The sequence below is a fragment of the Mauremys reevesii genome, linkage group 14 (assembly GCF_016161935.1).
Source record: "Mauremys reevesii isolate NIE-2019 linkage group 14, ASM1616193v1, whole genome shotgun sequence".
Taxonomy (NCBI): Eukaryota; Metazoa; Chordata; order Testudines; family Geoemydidae; genus Mauremys; species Mauremys reevesii.
In genome coordinates this window covers 8,170,962-8,197,082 of record NC_052636.1, presented here as the reverse complement: position 1 = coordinate 8,197,082, position 26,121 = coordinate 8,170,962, and the positions used below count along the sequence as shown (strand labels likewise).

The following is a 26,121-nucleotide window of genomic DNA, read 5'->3' as shown; positions in this document are numbered from 1 at the left end:
CTAAGGAAGGAGATTCCACCACCTCCGTGGGGAACTCATCCCAGGGCTTCACCACCCTCCTAGTGAAATAGTGTTTCCTAATATACAACCTAAACCTCCCCCATTGCAACTTGAAATCATTACTCTTTGTTCTGTCATCTGCTACCACTGAGAACAGTCTAGGCCTGGTCTACACTGGGGGGGGGGGGGGGGAGTTCGATCTAAGGTACGCAACTTCAGCTACGCAAATAGCGTAGCTGAAGTCGAATACCTTAGTTCGAATTACTTACCCGTCCTCACGCCGCGGGATCGACGTCCGCGGCTCCCCCATCAACTCCGCCACCACCATTAGCGGTGGTGGAGTTCCGGAGTCGACAGGAGCATGTTCAGAGTTCGATATATCGCGTCTAGATGAGACGCGATATATCGAACTCCGAGAAATCGATTGCTACCCGCCGATCCGGCGGGTAGTGAAGACGTACCCCTAGATCCATCCTCTTTGGAACCCCCTTTCAGGTAGTTGAAAGCAGCTATCAAATCCCCCCTCATTCTTCTCTTCTGCAGACTAAACAATCCCAGTTCCCTCAGCCTCTCCTCAGAAGTCATGTGTTCCAGTCCCCCTAACCATTTTTGTTGCCCCCCGCTGGATGCTTTCCAATTTTTCCACATCCTTCTTATAGTGTTGGGCCCAAAACTGGACACAGTGCTCCAGATGAGGCCCCATGAATGTTGAATGTTGGTTAGGGGGAGAACGGGAACAGGGACAGGGACACAGGCCAGGCTCTGCGGCATCAGAGCTGGGAAGGGAACACTGGGGAACACACTGTATCGGCGTATAGAGATAAGCCTGACTGGTGTGAAGGGCTTCGGAATATGTAATCTTATAGGTGTAAAAATTGTACAGACTATACCACCCTGTGACATCATCAACGAAGTGCCCATTTGTCCCTGGGTAGGGTTCCCTGCTCTGGGAGGGAGGATGCAGCAAGGACTCAAGATCGGTGGCCGGGGTTGCTGTGCATAGGAGATGGGGAGGTTATGTGAGGAGGGGGGTAATGAGTGGGAGAGGGAGGTCAAGAGTTAAAATAATAATATTTGGGGGAAAAAATGTATAATAAAGTGAAACTGAACAGAACTAAAACTGGAGTGGAGGCTTTAAAGCAACAAGGCTTCGGTAGGGATTTGGGGTTAAAGGTCTGGGATCCCCCACAGCTCCAGATCCCCAAACCTCTCCTCCCTCCCACTGACCCACCCACCCCACTTCCTGGGTGCCCTTCCCCCACTCTCCCGTCCGCTTCTTCCCATTACACTCAGCCAGCACCACCTCCCGGCACCTTGAGAACTTCTTGTATTTTCTCCTCGTCTCTCACAGCCTCCTACCTCCCTGCTGCTTCTTAGCTCTAACCCTGCACACACCCGCCCCATGTCCTGGCATATCTACTACCCCCCGTCTCCGTCCCTCCCACGGCTCGCTTATCCCTTCAGCCATGGGATCCTGAACGGCAACATTACACGCTCTCCTAAAAGAGCTCATCTGACTGTCACACAAGCCAGGCATGAGTCACACACCTATTTACTCAATTTAGAATTCTACAGGCAGCATATTTTCCTCTTAAAATGAGGAAAAGGCATGAAAGCTACAGTGATTAATATAGTTACTAATGTAGCTAATGAGGATACATTCAATGCAATTTTAAAATGACTGACAGCACCAAAAAGGCACATGTCCAAAAATGATTCTAGTGGGTGGGAGATAAGGCAAAAAAGGGGGGGGGGCAAGGAAACTTGTCAAAACTTATATGACGAATAAAGGTATAAAGTTATTACTACTCAGGTTCTTCAGAGACCCCACAGGTTCTAATAACCCAGGGGACAGGACTCCTTACCCAGCGAAGTCACCGTCTCATAGTTCTCCTGCATGACATCCCTGTAGAGGGCTCTCTGAAAAGGGTCCAGCAGAGCCCATTCCCCCTTGGTGAAATACACAGCCACCTCCTCGAAAGTCACCAACTCCTGAAAGAGCAAGAGTCCAACACTCAGTACCTGCTGCCCCACTCACAACCCCACTATTCACGGAACAGCGGCACCAGGTAAATGGAAGCCCCAGGAGGCACATGTTAACAGAGTCCCACCCCACCTTACCTAGAACAGACAGGCGGCATCAGAGGGTAGAAAGAGAAAACCATTGTGTCTCCCAGCTGACAGACGGAGGCAGGGTCTTCACATTTATCACATACCTACTAGCCAGAGCTTGATATAGGAGATGGGGCTGGCTCAGGACCCTACTAAAGGCTCCCTGGTAGGAAACACTCTCCAAATAAAATATAAGGAAGAAAAGGGAAGTCAGTAGTAAAGAATATTAGTTAGAACAGGGGTAGGCAATCTATTAGCAAGAATTTTTAATGAATCGGTAAACTCAGGGGTTGTACTGTACGACTGGAGAATTGCTAACATAGTTCCTATTTTTAAGAAAGGAAAAAAAAGTGATCCGAGTAACTATAGGCCTGTTAGTTTGACATCTGTAGTATGTAAGGTCTTGGAAAAATTTTTGAAGGAGAGGGTAGTTAAGGACGTTGAGGTCAATGGTAATTGGGACAAAATACAACATGGTTTCACAAAAGGTAGATCGTGCCAAACCAACCTGATCTCCTTCTTTGAGAAAGTAACAGATTTTTTAGACAAAGGAAATGCAGTGGATCTAATTTACCTCGATTTCAGTAAGGCATTTGACACGGTTCCACATGGGAAATTATTAGTTAAATTGGAAAAGATGGGGACAAATATGAAAATTGAAAGGTGGATAAGGAACCGGTTAAAGGGGAGACTACAACGGGTCATACTGAAAGGTGAACTGTCAGGCTGGAAGGAGGTTACTAGTGGAGTTCCTCAGGGATCAGTTTTGGGACCAATTTTATTTAACCTTTTTATTACTGACCTTGGCAAAAAAAGCGGGAACGTGCTAATAAAGTTTGCAGATGACACAAAGCTGGGAGGTATTGCTAACACAGAGAAGGACCAGGATATCATACAGGAAGATCTGGATGACCTTGTAAACTGGAGTAATAGTAATAGAATGAAATTTAATAGTGAAAAGTGCAAGGTCATGCATTTAGGGATTAATAACAAGAATTTTAGTTATAAATTGGGGACGCATCAGTTGGAAGTAACAGAGGAGGAGAAGGACCTTGGAGTATTGATTGATCACAGGATGACTATGAGCCGCCAATGTGATATGGCCATTAAAAAAGCTAATGCGGTTTTAGGATGCATCAGGAGAGGTATTTCCAGCAGAGATAAGGAGGTGTTAGTACTGTTATATAAGGCACTGGTAAGACCTCATCTGGAATAGTGTGTGCAGTTCTGGTCTCCCATGTTTAAGAAGGATGAATTCAAACTGGAACAGGTTTGGAGATGGGCTACTAGGATGATTCGAGGAATGGAAAACCTGTCTTATGAAAGGAGACTGAAAGAGCTTGGCTTGTTTAGCCTAACCAAAAGAAGGTTGAGGGGGGGATATGATGGCTCTTTATAAATATATCAGAGGGATTAATATTAGGGAGGGAGAGGAATTATTTAAGCTTAGTAACAATGTGGACACAAGAACAAATGGATATAAACTGGACACTAGGAAGTTTAGACTTGAAATTAGACGAAGGTTTCTAACCATTAGAGGAGTGAAGTTCTGGAACAGCCTTCCAAGGGGAGTAGTGGGGGCAAAAGACATATCTGGCTTTAAGACTAAGCTTGATAAATTTATGGAGGGGATGGTATGATGGGGTAGCCTAATTTTGGCAATTAATTTGGCAATTGATCTTTGATTATCAGCAGGTAAGTATGCCCAGTGGTCTGTGATGGGATGTTAGATGGGTTGGGATCTGAGTTATGGCAGAGAATTCTTTCCTGGGTGCTGGCTGGTGAGTCTTGCCCACATGCTCAGGGTTTAACTGATCGCCATATTTGGGGTCGGGAAGGAATTTTCCTCCAGGGCAGATTGGCAGAGGCCCTGGAGGTTTTTCGCCTTCCTCTGCAGCATGGGGCACGGGTCTCTGCAGCTTGAGGTCTTCAAACCGCAATTTGGGGACTTCAATAACTCAGACATAGGCATGGGGTTTGTTATAGAAGTGGATGGGTGAGATTCTGTGGCCTGCATTGTGCAGGAGGTCAGACTAGATGATCATAATGGTCCCTTCTGACCTTAAAGTCTATGAGTCTATGGCACGGGTGCTGAAGGCAGCACGCAAGCTGATTTTCAGTGGCACTCACAATGCCCGGGTCCTGGCCACCAGTCCGGGGGGCTCTGCATTTTAATTTAATTTTAAATGAAGTTTCTTAAACATTTTAAAAGCCTTATTTACTTTACATACAACAATAGTTTAGTTACATATTATAGACAGAGAAAGATCTTCTAAAAATGTTAAAATGTATTACTGGCACTCAAAACCTTAAATTAGAGTGAATAAATGAAGACTTTGAAAGGTTGCTCAGCCCTGAGTTAGAAGGTCAGAATTGTAGAAAATTGGTAAGGGAAGCTATCAGAAATCAATGACCAATCAATGAAAATAAGAAGGAAGTTTTGAAAAGTATATTAATCCTAACAATGGTAGTGATAAATTACTAGACGGAAATGGCAGAATTATCAAAAATAATGCAGAAGAGGTAAAAGTCCTCAATAAATATTTCTCTCCTGGATTTGGAGAAAAACAGATGCTGTACTCGTATCATAAGATGTTGACGCTGACACTCTTTCCATTCCAACAAGAACTCACAAGGACATTAAACAGCAGCTATTACAGTTAGACATGTTTAAATAAGCAGGTCCACATAACTTGTATCCAAGAGTTTTTAAAGACCTGGTGGAGGAGCGTGGTGGACTATTAATGTTGATTGTAATTAGGACTTGGAACACTGGGGAATTCCAGAAGACTGGAATTAAGCTAATGCTGTGCCAATACTAAAAAGTGTAAAAGAGATGACCCAGCTAATTACAAGAGTGTCAGTCTGATATCAATACTGAGCAAAATAATGCAGCAGTCGATACTGGATTTCGTTAATAAAGAATTAAAGGAAAGTAATATAATTAGTACCTATTAACAAAGATTTAGAGAAAATAGATCCTATCAAACTAACTGGATATCCTTATTAGATGAGATCAAAAGTTTGGTTGCAGCTAATATTATTGATGTAATACCATATTGTACCGAGTATAGGCCGCACTTTTTTCCCTAATGTAAGTCTTTAAACTAGGGGTGCGGCCTACAATCAGGACGATACGGTAATTTCAGAGCAAAGGGTCCGGCCGGGCGGCGCGGTTCCTGCCCCGGCCCCCGGGGTCCGGCCGGGCGGCGTGGTTCCTGCCCCGGAGTCCGGCCGGGCAGCGTGGTTCCTGCCCCGGAGTCCGGCCGGGCGGCGCGGTTCCTGCCCTGGGGTTCGCCCACGGGTCCGGCCGGGCGGCGCGGTTCCTGCCCCAGCCCCCGGGGGCCGGCCGGGCGGCGTGGTTCCTGCCCCGACATCGGCCAGGTGGCTCCGGTTCCAGCCCCAGCCCAGCTGGGCCCCACCTCCAGGCAGCACGGTAAGGGAGCAGGTGTTGGATAGAGGGCAGGGGAGTTGGGGGGGTGGACTAGTGTCAGAGCGGTCAGAGGGCAGGGAACAGGGGGATTGAACGGGGGCAAGGATCCTGGGGGCAGTCAGGAAGGAGCAGGGGTAGGATGGGGCGGTGGGGGGCAGTTAGGGGCAGGGATTCCAGGGACAGTCAGGGGACAGAGAGAAGGGGTGGTTGGATGGGGTGCGGGTCCCGGGGTGCCATCAGGAATGAGAGAAGGGGTTGGTGTGACGTTATTGATATAAATGGGGACCATATAGAACATGGGTTGCAACCAAGGTCCTGTAGTGGCACCAAATCCTAAGTAAAGGGGGTCATATAAGGTGTCTAAGACCAGGTTCTGGGTTGCTGGTTATGATTATGCTGTCTGTATGTCTGTGTATCATTTTGTAGTTAAAGTTATAAGTATTGGCTCTGTAATGTCTATAGTTTGTATTCTGCTCTGCCTCTGGGAAGTGTCCCAGACAAGCTGATGTTAGCCCGGCATAGCTGGCTTAATGGCCCATTAAAGAGCCATCAGCTACATAATTGACCCATGGAGAGAAGGCAGACACGCCTTGTGACTCAGCAAAGTATGCAGGGACTGGCCCATGTGACTCCAGACTCCATGTTTTTTGCTGTAAATTTCCACAGTGAAGACAAAGGGATTCTTACACCTGGAAAAGTCTATATAAGCCTAATGCCTCATCTCCATCTTGTCTTCAATCCTGCTTCTGACCTCTGGAGGGACTTTGCTACAAACTGAAGCTTTACACAGGGGACTGAACGACCCATCCCGGTGGGGGATGTATTCCAGAGACTTAATCTAAACCTGCAGTTTACTCCAGCACTGCTGCAAGCCTGAACTAAGAACTTTGCCATTACTGTATGTAATTGAATGCATTTAACCAATTCTACCTCTCTTCTCTACCTTTTTCCCTTTGTAAATAAACCTTTAGATTTTAGATTCTAAAGGATTGGCAACAGCGTGATTTGTGGGTAAGATCTGATGTGTATATTGACCTGGGTCTGGGGCTTGGTCCTTTGGGATCGAGGGAACCTTTTTCTTTTATTGGGGTGTTGGTTTTCATAACCATTTATCCCCAGGACGAGTGCACTGGTGGTGATACTGGGAGACTGGAGTGTCTAAGGAAATTGCTTGTGTGACTTGTGGTTAGCCAGTGGGGTGAGACCAAAGTCCCTTTTGTCTGGCTGGTTTGGTTTGCCTTAGAGGTGGAAAAACCCCAGCCTAGGGCTGTAACTGCCCTGTTTAAGCAATTGGTCCTGATTTGGCACTCTCAGTTGGGTCCCGCCAGAATCGCTCCGTCACAGTTGGATGGGGTGGCACGGGGCAGACAGGGGCAGGGAAGAGGGGTGGATAGGGCACGGGTCGGGGGGGGCCTGTCAAGGAACCTGGGGGGGGTTGGATGGGGCAGGAGTCCCCGGGGGGGGGGCATGACCCCTCCTGGGGTGAGGAGGAGGAGAGAACCGGTTGTTAGTATTTTGGCAGCTCATCACTGGTGGGAAGATTAGAAAGAAGTGGATCAGGAGAATGATGAAGAAAACAGTGGGAGTGATGTAGAAAGCATTGGAAGTAGTGATGAAAACCTGAGCAGATACCGGTATTGATGGAGAGACAGGCAGTGAAAGTGACTAAAATTTCTCAGAGGGATGACTTAAGAACATTTGCTAATGTTGTTGATTGTTGTGCAGGGGAGAGGATGAGAACTGTTCCCTCAGTCTCCTTGTTGTCCATTCCTTTTCCCTTCTTTATTTACAGTATAACTACAAAATAGTTTTCAATATTTCTGAGTATATAACATATGCCGTCAAAAGCAGGACTACCAAAAGTGCTAAAAGTGTTAAAAATACTGGTACATGTCTTCCTATTCATTAAATAAAATACTGTTTTACTGTTCTACTAATGTGTATATTTTCTTTAAGTTAAAAAAAGTTAAAAATTTATTTTTTTTTAAAATAGCACCAAACTTTAAGGGTGCGGCTTATAATCAGGAGCAGCCTATACTCGGAACAATACGGTATATCTAGACTTCTGTAAGGCATATGACTTGATTCAGCACAATATTTTGACTAAAAAACTAGAATGATACAAAATAAACACAACATACATTAAATAGATTAAAAACTGGGATTGTAAATGGGGAACCATGGTTGAGTGGATTTACTTCTAGCAGGTTCCCACAAGGATTGCTTTTTGCCCGTGTGCTATTTAACATTCTTATCAATGACCTAGAACAGAATATAAAATCATCATGGATAAAGTTTGCAGTATCACAAAGATTGCGGGTGGGGGTAACTAATGAAGTGCCAGTAGATTCAGGCTCCAGCACTGGAAGTTGTCCCAGCCCTGGGCTGGAGGGTTATTTCCTGTTCCACAAAGAGGGGAAGTTCCATTCCCAACTCCTATGCCTTGAAATTAGGCCCTATCTGACACTACACCCCCATATTCAGCATAGTGGTATAGTTACTACACTTGATCTAAGCCAAATAATTATGAAGCATTTTGTGCAAGATGCGTCATGTGCTGAATATGATTATCCTATTTGTGTGCATGGATCATGTTTGTATTTGAAGTTATGGATATTGACTCTGTATCTGTATTTCAAATGTGCTTACTCTGGGTAACACCCACAACGAGCCTTTCAGGTACAACAATGAAGAAGCCAGACACTGCTGATGGCTCATCAACAAAGACAATGGACTGTGGAAGAGCTTTGCCTTCCTGTGATTGTTTCAGCCAGCCTATGAATCATGGCTACTATGACTCAGCAGGACATGCTAAGACATGTGACTAGACCACATGACAACGAACTCCATTTTGGTACCTGTATTTTTCCACAAACTGGACTGGGAACTTAGTTTGGAACAAATGGTTCCCACAATATGGAAAAGCTACATAAGGTGGGGTGTGACATCATCTCTTGGCCTCATTCCCCGCACAAGAGAACTCCTGGAAACACCTGAGGAACAAAGACTGAACTGGGGGAACTGCTGGTCCCAGGGTAAAGGGATTTCTAGCTTGTGTATGGAAACTTGGGGGACTGCTTGTAGCATCAGTCAGGGTGAGAAATTGCTAATTCAAATTCTATCCATCTAGTATGTTAGGCTTAGTTTGAGTTTTTGGTTATCTGCTAAGTAATCGGCTTTGATCTGTTTGCTATCACTTAGAATTGTTGGGATACGTTAGGGTTCAGTAAAACAGCTGGGAAGCTGCTAATGTGCTGCCATGCATTGGGGACAAAGGCATAAGCAGGCAGGAATTCTTTGCTTAACAAATAAGTTGCCATATTTTTCCTCTCTCTGTTGCTTGTAAGAATTGACATTGATGCAGCTGCATGAGAAATGTAGTTGCTGGAATGAATGTCCTTTGTGTGAAAGAAAGTAAAATAAATGTTATCTCCCCCTCCCTTCCTTTCCCAGCTACATAAACAAGCCCTGGCTTATGGCCCCTTCCTCCCTCCCCGAGAACTGCTCATTGACCCTTCCTCCATACCCTGAGAACTGCTGTTTAGGGAAATTTGTGGCAACACGTTATTGCAAAGAACAGTATTTTCAAGGTAAAAACGCCTCTATGATAGGTGTAATACTGTGATAGTGGATAGGGGTGGGTATACTAATTGTATGAGTGTCTCTACTAGTTAATAAGGGGTTTTGGGGTGTTGTAACGAATGTAGGTGTTTACATACAAACTTAGATAAAAGGTGTGTGATGTAACTAATCCAGTGCTTAGTTGGGTCAAGGGGAACAAGTAACACAATAAAGAAGCCTGTATTCATATCCGCCTCTGGATCAACCGGCTCCTTTTTTGTTCTAACAATAATTACTTCAAATCTACCTTTCTGCCATTAATAAACTTGTTTTATGCTTTATCTTAATCAGTGCATTTTGAGTGAAGTGTTTGGGGAAAAGCTGAGCTTGGTTAGCACAGGCTTGTTGTGCACATCTTTCCCATATCGAGGGGAAGGCGAACTATATTAATGAGCTTACATGATACAGATCCCTGTGCACTATAAGATGGTATAATTCTGAATTTATACTACAGCAAATGTGCAAGGCTGGGGAGCTGGGAAATTGGCTGTTGTCGCTATCTGTCCTTGAGTGGCTCAGGTAAAGCGCTCAGGTAGCTTAGTTAGATGCATGGCGCCACCTGCTGTTGTGTTGGGTGATAACAGGGCTTGGAGAGGCTGGCTGAAGCTCCAGCAAAGCAGTGTGAGAAGGGCCAGCCCGGCTTGAGGGTTAGAGGGTGCAGCAGTTCCCAGACTGCCCCCTGGGGTGACAACCCATCACACCCTAAACTACACTAGTGTCAGCAGGTTTGTCACATCCTGTCCCCTCCCTTTCTCCACCCGAGATATTTCCTGCCTCCCACCACCTCCAGCAGCTCCTACCCTCCTATGCACGTACTGCTCCTCTCCCTCCAAGCAGAACCCACCACCAGCTCCCTGAGAATCCCTTACCTGAGCCAGCTCCATTGCAGCCATTTCCTTCCCCCTGGGAGGATGAAATGATCTGGAGCAAAACGTGGACGTTAATCTGTAGCACAACGTGGACGTCAATCTATAGCCTGCCAGGACGAGAAGGGCAATGTGAGAGAATGCAGAGGGGGCTTTTGTCCATTCCACATGCTGATTCCCCCGTTAATGGACACTCTAGGTTCTGCCACACTGTGAAGCACAGAGTAACTTTATTCCAGTACAGGCCTAGCCCCCTCCCATCAGGGTGTAACCCTCTGAGACACGGTGAAACCCTCCCAGTAACATCCTCTGTTATACTTATCAAGTTTGCAGACAATACCAAGCTGGGAGGGGTTGCAAGTGCTTTAGAGGATAGGCTAGGGAGGGAGAGCTCAGTGGTTTAAGCATCGGCCTGCTAAACCCAAGGCTGTGAGATCAATCCTTGAGGGGGCCTGTAGTGAGTTGGTGTGGCTCCCCTCTTACCCAGCAGAGGGAGCCCCGGTACAGACACCCAAGTGGGCGGAGCTACCGCCACCTGTTCCCACCCCCCGAAAGTCAAGGGGCAGGACAGGAAGTATAAGAGCGGGTTGTCAGAGCTCAGTACAAGCCCAGCAACCGCCAGGAGCAGACGTGCCGGCGGGAGCTCCTGACTGGGAACCCTCCAGGACCCGAGGCAGCTGTCCTGACTGGCCGGAGCTTCCTCGCGCCCGCTACGTCGAGGAGCCACCGGAGCTTCCCCGTGACCGGTACCCAGAGGGGCCACTGGAACTCCCCTGCGCCCACTACGAAGAGGAGCCGCTGGAGCTCCCCCAGCCCTGCTGCTACCCGGAGGAGCTGCCTGAGCACGCCTGGCCGGACTTCCCGGAGGAGCTACCGGACCTGCCACCAAGCCCTGGTCCCGAGGAGCCAATGCAGCTTGACTGGCCTGGATCCGGTGCAACCGACGAGGTAGGCCCTGAGGGGGATATGGAAAGTAGCCCGGGGGTAGCCGACCCTTGTCAGGCTGCAGGCACCGAGGTGCCGATGTCAGTGTGTTGTGGTCAGGACCCCACTGACCAGCAACGGTGATAACCGCTGCCAGGGCCCCGGGCTGGGACACAGTGGAGTGGGTGGGCCTGTGTCCCCCCTGCCACCCGACTCACGGGTGGCAGTCTCCCCCTCACACCAGCGCTCAGACATAGCAGTCTGGACGTACCTATTGTTTGCTCAGCTCCTGCCCGAGGACCTGAGCCTAGAACTGCTGCTTTGCTGCCCCGCCCTGACTGAGGGCTTGGGCTTCAATTACTGACTCTGTGTGCTCCGCCCCTGACTGATCGTCTGAGCCTAGAACTGCTGTTTGCTGCCCTGCCCTGACTGAGGGCCTGGGCTTAAATTCCCGACTTTGTTTGCTGCTCAGCTCCTGCTCCAAAGGGCCTGGGCTCCTGATTGTCCTATTTTGCTGCTCAGCCCCTGCTCCAAAGGGCCTGGGCTACTGATTGTACTGTTTTGCTGCTCAGCCCCTGCTCCAAAGGGCCTGAGCTCCTGATTGTACTGTTTGCTGCTCAGCCCCACCCCTGAGGGCCTGAGCTCCTGGGACTGATTGTTGCTCAGCCCCGGCACCAGGGGACTAAGCCTCCTGACTGTGTCTTTGTCGCCAGGAACCCAGAAGGGGATCAGCCCCTGCGAGATAGTGGACCTGTAGTGAGTCGGTGTGGCCCCCCTCCGCCCTTGGGAGAGTTGAGCCCCGACTCGCCCGGTCACACGTGGCACCTGACCAGGGACCCTGAACCCCTGACCCCTGTGAGAAGGGGTCGAAAGAGGGGGTGGGCAGCTGCCCACCCCCTCCCTACCGGAGTATGGACATGGAGCGGTGGTTCCAGCTCCTCACAGAGAGTCAAGAGCGGCAGCAGACGGCCCAGCAGCAGCAGCAGCAGCATGCCGCCCAACTCGAGCAGCAGCGACAGCAAGATGCCGCCCATCTCCAGCTCCAGCAAGAGCAACACGTGGCTCAACTGGAGTGGCAGCAGCAATTAGTGCAACAACTGGGGAACCAGCTGCAACAGCTGGTGGCCACCTTCCCACGCCCTGCTGCGGGGCCAGCAGGGGAGAACGCTGGGACGCCACGCTTAGCCGCCCCCTTGCGACTGACCAAGATGGGCCCGGACGATGACCCCGAGGCCTTCTTGGTCACCTTCGAATGCGTGGCCCTCGTTGCCGGGTGGGCCCGAGATCAGTGGGCTACCCTTTTGGCCCCTACTTGACCGGGGCGGCACAGACGGCCTACCACGGACTGGCGACAGAGGAAGCCAAGGAATATGACCGGGTAAAGGCTGCGATTTTAGATGCCTTGGACGTCAGTCCAGAAACCTTTAGGCAGCGGTTCCGGAGCCAGACGTACCCTCCGGGCACCCGCCCCCGGCTGGTGGCCCAAAGCTTGAAGGAGGCATGCCGGCGGTGGCTACAGCCGGATGCCAGGATGGCCGAGGAAGTAGTCGAACAGGTCGTCCTTGAGCAATTCGTCCACACCCTGCCTGCCCGAGGAAGGGCCTGGGTGCTCCGCCACCGGCCCGCGACGTTGGCCGCGGCGGTCTCGCTTATGGAGGACTTCCTCGCCGCCGAGACTCCGGTGGGGCCCGCCCTTCGGCCTCCCAGCTCCGGGCTGGAATCCTCCCACAGTGAGAAGAAGGGGAACCCCCCGAGCGGGTCACAGCACCTGGGCCACGGACCGGACCCTCGCCCGGAGCCCCGGGCCGGGCCAACGCCCCCTGGCCAGGGCCCCCCGGGGGCCCAATGAAGCCCCCCTCGGAGCCCGAGGGGAGCAGTCTCCCGGAGCAGACGTCCGGAGCTCGGTCCCTGTTTCAGGTGCGGGAAGACAGGGCACCTCCAGCGAGACTGCCCAGCAATGGATTGTAGTTACGGACAAGTGTGTGCAGGGCACAGTCGGGCCCGACCAACCCAGAATCCCAAACTTACTGTCCCTGTGGCTGTCGGGGGTCAGACGATCCAGGCCTTGATTGACTCCGGCTGCAGGCAGACATTAATCCGCCAGGATCTGGGACCTCCCGCCGATTCCCGCCTGGGGATGATACACCTACAATGTATCCATGGGGACGTCCGGCCCTACCCGAGCGCCCGGGTTCCCCTCACGATCGCGGGCGTCACCCGGAGCCTGGTGGTCGGTCTGGCCCCTCGCTTCGCGTATCCCGTAATCCTGGGTCGGGATTGGCCCACCTTCGAGGAGGTCCTCCGAGCCACACCCGCCCTGGAAGCAGACCACCAGGAGTTCTCGCCGACCGCTGAGGACAAGGCCATGGCAGAGGGCGAGGACGGCGGGGGACCCCCGCTGGAGCTCGCACCTGAACCCCGCCTTACCACCGATTTCTGCCAGGATCAATGGGCGGACCCAACGCTCAGCCGCGCTTACGAGCAACTGGCGGCGGTCGACGGGGCCGTTACTGACCCCCAGCGAGCCACCCAGTGGCCCCACTATGAGCTGCGCCGAGACCGGCTCTACAGGGTCGACCAGGATCCCCGCACGCAAGAACTCCAGACTCAGCTGCTAGTACCCCAATGTCATCGGCGAGCCGTGTTGAAGCTGGCCCATGATATACCAGCCGGGGGGCACCTGGGGCGGGAGAAGACCCTCGCCCGGATCACAGCCCGGTTCTTTTGGCCGGGAGTCTATGAGGATGTGAAGAGATACTGCAGCTCCTGCCCGGAGTGCCAACTAGCCGCTCCTGCTGGGGTCTCCAAGGCGCCCCTGATCCCCATGCCCCTGGTGGAGACCCCCTTCGAGCGGGTCGCCATGGACCTCGTGGGCCCCCTCCCAAAAAGCGCCACCGGCTTTCAATACATCCTGGTGCTCGTGGACTACGCGTCCCGTTTCCCTGAGGCCGTCCCGTTGCGGAGCATTACGGCCCGAGCTATAGCGGGGGAACTGGTGAAGATCTTCGCACGGGTAGGGCTGCCCAAGGAGGTCTTGACCGACCAAGGGACGAATTTTACCTCCCGGCTGTTACAGCAGGTTTGCGAGCTCTTAGGGGTTAAACAGCACATCGGTGTACCACCCGCAGACGGACGGGTTGGTGGAGCGATTTAACCGAACCCTCAAGGGGATGTTGCAAAAATTCCCCCCGGAGGAGCTCCGCCACTGGGACCAGTTTCTTCCACCCCTGCTGTTGGCCATCCGGGACGTCCCCCAGGCGTCAACCAAATTCTCCCCGTTTGAGCTGTTATACGGACGCCGACCCCGAGGCCTCTTAGATCTGATGCGTGAGACCTGGGATCAGTCGGCTTCCCCAACCCAGGGCCTCCTGAAGTACGTCCTCAAACTACAGGAGTATCTAGCCCAGGCCGGGGCCCTGGCATGGGAGAACTTAAGGATGGCGCAGGGGCGACAGGAGCGGGCCTACAACCAGGGGACACAGGCACGGGAGTTCGCCTCCGGGGATCGCGTCCTACTCCTCCTGCCCGCGAGCGAGTCCAAGCTGTTTGCCCGCTGGAGGGGACCATATGAAGTGACCCGAAAAGTGGGACCGGTCACCTCCGAGGTTCGCCAACCAGATAAACGTAAGGGGACCCAACGGTACCATGTGAACCTGCTGAAGCCCTGGCGTGACCGGGAGGGTTTGTTGATCAACCCTTATCCGCCCAAGCCGGAACTGGGACCCTGCATATCCCAAATAGAAGACCCTGCAGTGCCCCTCTTCGGAGAATCGCTGACCGACGAACAGAGCAAGCAGGCCAACTGTCTCCTCCAGGCCTTTCAGAAAACCTTCACAGTGATACCGTGTCACACGACTCGGATCTACCATTCAATCCAGACCGAGCCAGGGAAGGTGGTTCGGGAAACAACTCGGCCGCTGCCGTACCAGATGCGCTAAGAAGTCGAGGAGGAAGTCCAGGTCATGCTGGCCTTAGGGGTCATCGAGCCATCCCAAAGTGAATGGTGTAGCCCAGTGGTCCTGGTGCCCAAGCCAGATGGCACCCGCCGGTTCTGCATCGACTTCCGGAGGGTGAATGCCATCTCCCGCTTCGATGCCTACCCAATGTCCCGGGTGGACGAGCTACTGGGACGCCTTGGCGAGGCCCAATATATTACCACCCTCGACCTCAGCAAAGGCTATTGGCAGATCCCGCTCGAGGAGGCCTCGAAGGAGAAAACCGCCTTTGCCACCTCGACCGGGCTGTACCAATTCACCCAAATGCCTTTCGGTCTCCATGGGGCCCCGGCGACCTTCCAGAGACTGATGGACCACCTGCTGCAGTCCCATCGTGAATATGCGGCTGCCTACTTAGATGATGTGGTGGTCTATAGCTGGCACTGGGAAGACCACCTAAACCGGGTCGCTGCGGTCCTGAGATCCCTGAGGCAGGCCGGTTTAACAGCTAATCCCAAGAAGTGCCGTATCGCCTGGCAGGAAACCCTGTACCTCGGCTATACTGTCGGGGGGGGGGGGGACGGGTCAAACCCCTTGTCGGGAAAGTACAAGCCCTCGTGGACTGTCCCACCCCAACAACCAAACGACATGTCCGGCAGTTCTTGGGTCTCGCCGGGTACTACCGGCGGTTCATCCCACAGTTTGCATCCATCGCGGCGCCCCTAACCGGGCTGTTAAGCAAGGACAGCCCCCGGCAGATACGGTGGACCCCGGAGTGCGAAGCTGCCTTCCGGACGCTCCAGAGGTGCCTCTGTCAGGAGCTGGTTCTGTACAGCCCGGACTTCAACCAGAGGTTCATCCTTCAAACAGACGCCTCTGAGGTAGGGTTGGGGGCTGTCCTGTCCCAGGAAGTGGAGGGAAGGGACCACCCCGTGCTCTACCTCAGTCGGAAGTTGTTTCCCCGGGAAAAGAATTACGCCGTAGTGGAGAAGGAGGTGCTCGCTGTGAAGTGGGCCTGCGATGCCCTCCGCTTCTACATCCTTGGGGCACTGTTCACACTGGTCACCGACCACGCTCCCCTCCAATGGTTGATGCGGATGAAGGATAACAATGCCCGCATCATGCGCTGGTAGCTGGCCTTGCAGCCCTACGCCTTTACCGTCCAGCATCGGGCTGGCAAAGACCACGCCAACGCGGACTTCCTATCCCGCCTCGAGGGGATGAACAAGCCTGGCCCCGACGAGCGGGAGCCAGACTTGAGGGGCGGGTATGTAGTGAGTCGGTGTGGCTCCCCTCTTGCCCAGCAGAGGGAGCCCCGGTACAGACACCCAAGTGGGCGGAGCTACCGCCACCTGTTCCCGCCCCCTGGAAGTCAAGGGGCGGGACAGGAAGTATAAGAGCGGGTCACCAGAGCTCAGTACAAGCCCAGCAACTGCCAGGAGCAGATGTGCCGGTGGGAGCTCCTGACTGGGAACCCTCCAGGACCCGAGGCAGCTGTCCTGACTGGCCGGAGCTTCCTCGTGCCTGCTATGTCGAGGAGCCACCGGAGCTTCCCCGTGACCGTTACCCAGAGGGGCCGCTGGAACTCCCCCACGCCCACTATGAAGAGGGGCCGCCGGAGCTCCCCCAGCCCTGCTGCTACCCAGAGGAGCCGCCTGGCCAGACTTCCCAGAGGAGCTACCGGACCTGCCACCAAGCCCTGGTCCCGAGGAGCCGATGCAGTTTGACTGGCCTGGATCCGGTGCAACCGACGAGGTAGGCCCTGAGGGGGATATGGAAAGTAGCCCGGGGGTAGCCGACCCCTGTCAGGCTGCAGGCACCGAGGTGCCGATGTCAGTGTGTTGTGGTCAGGACCCCACTGACCAGCAGCAGTGATAACCGCTGCCAGGGCCCCGAGTTGGGACACAGTGGAGTGGGTGGGCCTGTGTCCCCCCTGCCACCCGACTCACGGGTGGCAGTCTCCCCCTCACACCAGCGCTCAGACATAGCAGTCTGGACGTACCTATTGTTTGCTCAGCTCCTGCTTAAGGACCTGAGCCCCTGAACTATTGTGTTGCTCAGCTCCTGCCCGAAGACCTGAGCCTAGAACTGCTGCTTTGCTGCCCCGCCCTGACTGAGGGCTTGGGCTTCAATTACTGACTCTGTATGCTCAGCCCCTGCCAGAGGGCCTGAGCCTAGAACTGCTATTTGCTGCCCCGCCCTGACTGAGGGCCTGGGCTTAAATTCCCGACTTTGTTTGCTGCTCAGCCCCTGCTCCAAAGGGCCTGAGCTCCTGATTGTCCTATTTTGCTGCTCAGCCCCACCCCCGAGGGCCTGAGCTCCTGGTACTGATTGTTGCTCAGCCCCGGCACCAGGGGACTAAGCCTCCTGACTGTGTCTTTGTCGCCAGGAACCCAGAAGGGGATCAGCCCCTGAGAGATAGAGGACCTGCAGTGAGTCGGTGTGGCTCCCCTCCGCCCTTGGGAGAGTTGAGCCCCGACTCGCCCGGTCACACGGCCATTTAGGGATTTGGGGCAAAAATCTGTCTGGGGATTTGTCCTGCTTTGAGCAGGGGATTGGACTAGATACCTCCTATGGTCCCTTCCATCCCTAATATTCTATGATTAAAATTCAAAATGATCTGGAGAAAAGGCCTGAAGTAAATAGGATGAAATTCAATTAGGACAAATGCAAAATGCTTCATTTAGGAAGGAACAATCAGGTGCACACGTACAAAATGGGAAATTCCTGCCCAGGAAGGAGCACTGCGGAAAGGGAGCTGGGGGCCATAGTGGATCACAAGCTAAGTATAAGTCAACAGTGCAAATGGGCAAACATCATTCTGGGATGTATTTGAGGGAGTACTGTAAGCAAGACACAAGTAGTAATTCTTCCACTCCACTCTGTGCGGATTAGGCCACAACTGGAGTACTGTGTCCATTTGTGGGTGCCTCATATGAGGAAAGATGTGGACGAATTGGAGAAAGTCCAGAGAAGAGCAACAAAAATGATTAAAGGTCTAGAAAACATGACCTATGAGGGAAGATTGAAAAAATTGGGTTTGTTTAGTCTGGAGTAGAGAGGACATGATAATAGTTTTCAAGTACATAAAAGGTTGTTACAGGGATGTGGATGAAAAAATTCTTAACCTCTGAGGATAGGACAAGAAGTAATGGCCTTAAATTGCAGCAAGGGCAATTTAGGATGGAGATTAGGAAAAAACTTCCTAACTGTCAGAGTGGTTACACTCCAGAACAAATAGCATAGGGAAGTTGTGGAATCTCCATCATTGGGGATTTTTAAGAGGAGGCTGGACAAACACCTCAGGGATGGTCTAGATAATACTGAGTCCTGCCTTGAGTGCAGGGGACTGGCCTAGATGACCTCCCAAAGTCCCTTCCAGTTCTATGATTCTATGAACCAAAGACCAGTGAAGAGCAGAATCAAAGGAGTCACTCTGGGGATTCCCCATGTCACTGTCCCCAAGGCAGCTCTCTCAGGTTAACTAAGTTGTTTGATGCTTTAGCCTTTGTAGAGCCTCTCCTGGGAGTGCCCCCTTCATGGACTGGGCCTAGTTTTAGCCTTTGGCAAGCGTGACCCCGGGGGCTCTGAGACTGGGCCTTCTTGCCTCAGCACATCTTGTTTCTTTCTGTGGCTCCCCAGTGAGTCCAAATGAGTAGATACTCCTCATACAGACTGTGAACATAAGAATGTGTTTAGTGTTTAGACTTCATTGAATGCTTGTGACTTGCTGCCTGGGTTAACATCTGACTAATTGCATTGTGAGCCTCTGTGGCTCTGTAAATCACCAGACAGGAGAGAGACGTTACCTAGGTGAAGTGCTGATTGACAGCCGAATGCATTACACCCTGCCTGGCAGGAAAGGTCCATCCACACCAGAGAGACTATTATGGGACGTTAACGGAGACACAAAACTGTTGTTGTGCTCTTGACTTCCCATTAGCTGAGTTTCCCGGACAGAGCACATGGCAGGAAGGGCCGAACCCCGGGGCAGGAACCGCACCACCCGGCCGGACCCCGGGTTAGTCCTAAATAATATGCAGAGCTTGCTTATTACAGAAGCTTGTATTACCTTTGAAATTTCAGACTGCAACTCGTCTGCATCTATAGGATTACCTGCTTTAACTTTGTAAACAACTGTCCTTTCCTTTTAAATAAATATTAATACAGGTTATGACAGGACTGCCTACAAGTGTTGTCTTTGTTGGGAGATCTAAGATTCAATGGACCTACAGAAGTGACTGGTCCTTTGGGACTGGCAGTAACCTGAACATTGCTGTGATTCGTGGGGTAAGGCAGTGGTTCTCAGCCAGGGGACTGGGGGCCCCCTGGGGGGCCACAAGAAGGCTTCAGGGGGCCGCCAAGCAAGGCCGGCATTGGACTCACTGAGGCCCAGGGCAGAAAGCTGAACTCCCAGCACATGGGGCTGAAGTCAGGGCCCTGAGCCCCACCACTCAGAGCTGAAGCCAAAGCCTAGGCCAGGGGTCTCAAACTCAAATGAGCACGAGGGCCACATGAGGACTAGAGCATTGAACCGAGGGCCGCATCACTGACACCCCCTTTTGCTGCCTCTGGCCCCGCCCCCACTCCACCCCTCCCTGCCCCAATCCAACCCCTACCCCGAAGTCCCCACCCCAATGCTGCCCCCAGGGGGTGCAGAAATGGTGCAGGGTGCGGCGGGGGCTCAGGGCAGGGAGTTGAGGTGCAGGAGCTGTGCAGGGTGAGGCAGGGAGCTCAGGGCAGGGCATTGGTGGGTGGAATGCAAGAGGGTGTGGGCGGGGGGCTCAGATCAGGGAGTTGGGGTGTGGGGGGGGGCTCTGGGCCGGGGGTTGGGGTGCAGGAGGGGTGTGGGATGTGGCAGGGAGCTGAGGGAAGGGACCTGGGGTGGAGGAGGGTTGCGGGATGCGGCAGCGGGCTCAGGGCAGGGAGTTGGGGTGTGGCGGGGGGCTCAGGGCAGGGGGTTGGGGTGCAGGGGGGTGTGGGATGCAGAAGGAGGCTCAGGGAAGGGAGCTGGGGTGCAGGGGGGGTGTGGGATGAGGCAGGAGGCTCCGGTTACGTAGAGCGGCTCCAGGGTGGCAGCAGTGGGCACCGGGGCCAAGGAAGGCTCCCTGCCTGCCTGCCCTGGCCCCCAGCCCCGCGCTGCTCCATGTCCCTGCAGCCTCGGGGGCGGGGGGGGTCAGGGCTCCGGGCGTGCGCTCTCTTGCCGCTCCTCTAGGTACCTCCCGCGATGCTCCCATTGGCCGCGGTTCCCGGCCAATGGGAGCTGTGGGGGGCGGTGCCTGGAAGGAGGCAATGCAGGAGCCCTCTGCCTCTTTCCCCCTCCCCCGGCCGGGAGGGGCGAGCTGCCAGCTGCTCCAGACAGCGGCACGGGGCTCGCAGCGCCACGGGGGCCATCCCGCGGGTAGGCAGAGGGGAGCTTGGCGGCCACACCCAAGAGCCCCGCAGGCCGCATGCAGCCCGGGTGTTTGAGACCCCTGGCCTGAGCGATGGAGCTTTGTGGGGGCCCCTGTGGCATCTCCCCTAACGCCAGCTCTGGTTACTGTGGCCCATGTGGGCTGTGGAGTTTTTATAGCATGTTGGGGTGGGGGGGGGCCCGAAATAAAAAGGTTGAGAACGCCCAGTGCCAGGGACCATCTGTCACAAAGGTGAGCTCACCTGCGTGGTGAGATCTATGGGATCACCCAAGGGGACTGTCTGTGGTTCCACGTTGATGCTGTTACAGAGCCTGAAGTGTTTACACTGGATTCTTGGTTGGTGAAATCTCCATACAGACCTCACACCCAATTTGGGTTTGTTCCCTGCTTCTCACCAGTCTGCCTGAGGCCGGTGCTCGTGCTCTCGAGTCACTGGGGACAGCGCTACAGAGACTTACGGGCACAACGCCACCAGCAGCAATTGGCAGCACTGCAGAGCAGGCTTCACAGGGACACAGTGTGGGACAAAGGGTCTGTGGTCTCCACCAAGCCCCCGTTCTCCTCCAGGGCACGTCAGCATCCCGGCAACCTTCAAGGCGGGGTCCAGGCTGCCACCCATCTCCAGCACAGCAGCGCCCGCGCCCCATCACCCGCCTTGTCTCCTGAGACAGAGGTGAGTGACGGAGGGGGCAGAACGGATCCAGGGGGCAGGGAGAGGGATAACAAAACACACCTCCTGGGGTCACCCCTCAGGCAGTGACTGTGACAGGCACTGCGGTGGCAGTAAAGGGGGAGGGGAGGGAGTGGGAGCAGCACCCTCAAGGGCAATGCTGCCAGTGGGTCTCCAGGCATGGGGCTGATAGGGGGCCATTCCCTGGGCCTGGGCGCCTGTGAAGGGCTATATAAACCCCACACTGGCATAGAAGGGGTTAAACTGCTGCTTTAGTCTGGACTGGCCTGTCAGGACTGGAGCAGGAGCTAACAGGAGAGACCTACTCTACTCTGGGGGGGGGGGGGGCACCCGGGGGAGGGAACAGTCTGTGGAGCATTTCCAGCCCCAAGGAGAGGGCTGGCAGCATTCGGGGCTCTGGCCTTCACTGAGGGGGGGGGGATCCCGGAGCTCAAAGGGGGAGCAGGTTAAAGCTTGTGCTGGGGACCCACTAAACTCTGAAGGGGACTGAGACGCTCCCAGGGCTCTCAGAAGTAAGAGGGGCCCATAGCCTGATGGGAGCTGTCCACAGGGCTTTCCCCGTTTCTTTCTTCCATTCCTTTATTTACCCTTGTTTGCTGACAGTCGGCTCTTTTGCTGTTTCACCTGGTGCCCCGAGAAGGACGTGCCCCCGTAGCACCCTGGGGCAGGGGCCAATGGGACTCTCAGAGCTGCACCCCAGAAGGCCTGAGGCCCAGCAGTTGGGCACCAGTTTGAGGGGCTGGATGGCCTCTCCCTGGGGGCTGCCAGCAGCCTGGCACATGGAGTAGACACGGGGTGGCCTGGGGAGCAGGAAGCGGGGCAGCGTCCCAGACAGCACAGCGAGAAGGCAAATGGAGAGGGGACATGGGGCACTGCAGTGAACTCAGCACCCGCCCTGAAGGCCATTGGCATAAAGTCATCCTCTCCCTGGCCTAGAGGGTTAGACAGTGACACAGAGATCCCTTGGCAAAGGGTCACTTGGTGTTTGCCAGCAGCTCTCACCTGAGACCTGACAAACCCACCACACCAAACACATCGCTGTGAGGTGTCTACAGAAAGCTCATCACTGGTCAAGACTCAGTGACTGAGAGATCAGCGTATGGGTCATATGTACGGAACAAAGCGCTGACACTGAACATCTACTTTATAAACTCAACTGTCCAGCCTTGCTCCCTCCCAAACTATCAGGGGAAAACCATCGGGACACCACCAAACAACTGAAACTGGAGTGTGGGGGAGCTGAAGGTGGGGGAGTGTGGTGGGGAGTGTGGGGGAAACTGGAGTGTGGGGGAGCTGAAGGTAACAAATTTAATCATCCCAAATCTAAACTAGGAATAGTTTCAAGGCACATGTTACACGTGTATGGGGTGCAGGGGCAGGCCAGAGTGTAGAGGGGAGGGGGCCTGTTTGGAGGAGGGGCAGAGCTAGGGCACAGCTGCACCAGGAGCAGAAGGCCCAGCTGGGGCACAGACCATGTCAGAGATTTCTCTCGCTGGCTCTGTTACCACTGCGCACGGCAAACACTTGAAAGAAGGGGAGGCCGAGCTGCAAATGGTGTCAGGAGGAGGAGAGAGACACTTGAAAGCATGACCATTATTCCCATTCCACCATAACAAAAAGTACAGGAGAGAGGAGCAAAACTTCAGAATCACGCAGCACCTAGGTGGAGAGAGCACTGGACCCAGACTATTCCTGGCTCTGCCAGGGGCCTGCTGGGTGACCTTGGGTAAGTCATTGGATTTCCCTGTGCCTCTGATTGCAAACTTGTGTGAGACCCAGAACTGCCTATAGCGCTGCTAACTCCTCCTGCCAACATTGCTCTGTGCAAAAAGCTAGGAAATTCACGTATTAAAACTTTATGAAAGCAGGATTTAAGGTTGCCCAAAGCTGACTGGTGCCCCTCCAGAACAGAGATCAGCAAAACTCAAACTTGTAATAATCAGGAAATGCAGAGAAAGTACACACCAATGCAATCCTAATTCTGCAATTCACAAAGGCAGCAAAGCCCTGGAAAGGCAACTTTCAGAAGCAAACAGAAGGGGATAGAGCTTACCTCTGCTAAGGCAGAATGTGGTTTCAGGTGAGCTACGCTGTACAGGAGCTACCAATACCTGTTCTACACTCAGATACTGGGCCTGCTCCCCAGAAACAGCCGCACACTTGGTCAATTGAACAGCCCTTCACCCCTTTTTACAACTCTTTCATCCTTACTCACAGAAGTTCCAGTTAACAGTCTCCATTCACTCACCCATCGTGAAGCACACAGACTGCTCTCACATCCCACCTCACTGCTGACCATCCCCATGGCAAACAGTCCCGTTTCCTCCTGACAACATGCACCACTCAGTGCAGAAACGAGACAGACTGGAAGCTCCAGGTACACATGCACCTCTCTCCTTTCATCACACAATGGGGACTCAGACCCAGATCTTCTCATATCACAATCACACCTCCATAGGGTGACCAGACGTCCCGATTTTATCGGGACTGTCCCGATATTTGCTTGTTTGTCCCGCGTCCCGACCGATGTTGGTCGGGACACTGGACAAACAAGCAATTTTGCCCTCCGCTCCGGTGCATAGACGGAGCCCGGAGGGGCTTTCACCCACCACTTCCCCCGACCATCCCCCACCTTCCCCCCATGGATCCCTCCCCAAATCCCTGCCCTGGCCCCCCCCCCACCCCCCCCCACACAGCCCCCATGGATCCCACCCCAACACCCCCCCCTGGTCCCACCTCTTCCCCAAGCACGCGGCATTCCTCCTCCCTCCCAGGTTTGCACACGGGCCATGGCCGGGGTTGGGAGCGCAGCACGGAGGCTGCTCCAGCCCTGCAGCCTGCAGGGCAGTGCGGAGCAGGCAAGGCCTGGGTGGAGACACGCGTGGGGCGGACACGCTCCTGCCAGGAGGGGCCGGGCCCGGCTGCCTGGTTCGCCCCCTGTCCGGGGGGGTCCCCGAGCTCCCTGCAGCCGGAGCGGGGCTGCCCGGGGCGAGTGTCCCGGGCGGGACAGAGTGGAGCAGCCTCTACTGTGGGGCTGGTGCAATGAAGCCCAGGAGCGGCTGGGCCGGGAGCTGCAAGAGGGGCCCGGAGTGTGGCTCGGCTGCACAGCTCGGAGTCCAGGCTGGGCCCAGGAGCGAGGGGATGGGGGAGCTGGGAGTGTATTGGGGGTCAGAGCTGAGAGTTGGGTGGAGACGGGGCTGTGCCACTGCCGCCTGGTGGCGGGGGGCGCTCTGGCTTTTTTTTTTTCCCCCCCCGCGTCCCGATATTTCATGTTTGTCATCTGGTCACCCTACACCTCCACCAAATTGCTTTAACTAACACCTCTACCAATCAGTGCGGCCTTGCCCCAAAGAGATCACAATCCAAGCAGACAATGGGGAGGAGGAAAACAGAGAGGGGCTGTGACTTCCCCCAGGTCACCAAGCAGGTCAGGGACGGAGCCAGGAACAGACCCCGGTAACTCCAGAGCCCCATCACCCGCAGCTTGAAAGGTCCCCAGACCCCACTGTATTAGGCTGCAGGAAGAGGTGGTTTGTCCATGGATGCACAGGCTGTCTGGGCAGGGCAGCTCAGCGGCGGTCCCTGCACACAGCTGGGTGTGTGGGTCATGGGTCAGGAGAAGTCAGTGTCCCCATCCCCCCACAAGGCTTCAAACTGGGACATGGTGCACCAGTGCCAATCAGAGTGCACTAGTGTAAATTCTGTCTGTACTAAGGGTTTGCACCAGTGCCTAAAACACCAGTGTGGCAGAGACCTTCAGAAACAGCAGTACGGTGGCACTAGAACTGGGATCTATTTCTAGCTCGGTCACAGACAGCCTGGGTAACCTTGGACACGTCAATGTTTCTCCTCCCAACTTCAGTCTCTTTACCCAGCTGCCCACTCACTGGGGTCTCCTCTCTCTCCAGAGCTGCTCACCACTACAGTCTGTGTGGGTGTCCCCAGAGCTAAGGCAGGTCAGCTCGGGAATAGTCTTACAAGGGAGGCTGGGGAGTCTCTGTCCCTGGAAGTTTTTAGGAACAGGTAGGACAGAGATAATCTACATAGACCGGATCCTGCCTCAGCAGGGGGAGCTGGACAGAGACATGGCAGCTGAAGGCACTAGGCTGCCCTACAATAGACACGTATGAAAACAAATCACACAGAATAAAACCCACCACAACAGGGAAAAAACCAACCCCCCCCACACACACACACACACGGGGCAGGTGTTGATCAGGGATAAGATCTGAGCGGTTCCCACCAGGGTCTGACCGAGGAGCGGGGGGAAAAGCGGCGCCGTTGGCCCCAAGGCCCCGTCCGCGGGGACCCGGGCACAGGGTCGATCCGGGCGGTGGCTCGCGCGGTCCCGTTACCGAGGCGGGGCCCGCGCGCGGCCCGGTCCGGCGGCAGCAGCGGAGGCGGGAGAACGGGGCGGGGTTGGGATGTTTTATATCCGGGTCTGAGCGTTGGGGGAAACGGGTCACAGACTCCGCCCCGGCAGCGGGGAGACAAACCCCAGCGCGGGGGGGCGGGGCGGGGTGAGGGCCCCCGGGGGGGGGATTTTACGGGACGCTCCAGCGCACGCGGGCAGGGGCGGTTCCCCCCCCTCACACGGGCCGCGGGGAGCCCGGGGGGGCAGGGGGAGGGGGCGGCGGGGAGGGGCAGGTGCGAGACACGGACACACACTCACTTCCCCCGGGGTTTCCCGCCCCACGGAGGCCGCCCGGGACCCCCCGCCCCGCCCCAGCTCCCGGCCCGGCCCAGGGCGGGGGGGGGGGTCTCGGGCCCAGGTGTCTGTTCCCCGCGCCCCGCTCGGCTCTTACCGGCTCTGCCGCGCGCCCGGAGCCTCCCCCCGCAGCGGCCGGAAGTGACGTTACCCGCGGGGGGGGGCGGGGGAGGAGTCACGTGACGGGGCCGGTGTAACGACAGAAACAGCCCCCGCTTCGGATTCGCTACTTGGGCTGCACTGAGCATGCGCAGCCGAACGGAGCATGCGCAGTAACCGCCGCTGTCGCCGCTGCCCGCTCTCTGCCCTCACCGCTCCCGGCGCTTCGCGGCCCGCTCCGCGGGGGGGTGAAAAGCCCCGGGGGGCAAATCGCAGCGGGGGGGAGGGGCTGCCAGGGGCTGAGCGGGGCAGACATTC

At 54.6% G+C, this 26,121-nt stretch overlaps 1 protein-coding gene and 1 long non-coding RNA gene across 2 annotated transcripts in view; one reads left to right on the top strand and one right to left on the bottom strand.

Moving 5' to 3' along the window:
* LOC120381801 (zinc finger protein 850-like) overlaps nt 1-26,121 on the top strand; it is a gene marked incomplete at its 5' end in the record, with an annotated part of 159,223 nt that overhangs the window by 108,678 nt on the left and 24,424 nt on the right. The gene's annotated exons all lie outside the window — the stretch shown is intronic.
* LOC120381802 lies at nt 1,947-25,839 on the bottom strand. Its single transcript, XR_005588155.1, has 3 exons — nt 25,802-25,839; nt 10,036-10,142; nt 1,947-1,992 (listed from the first exon to the last, which is right to left on the bottom strand). It is a non-coding gene; the product is annotated as an uncharacterized LOC120381802 (long non-coding RNA).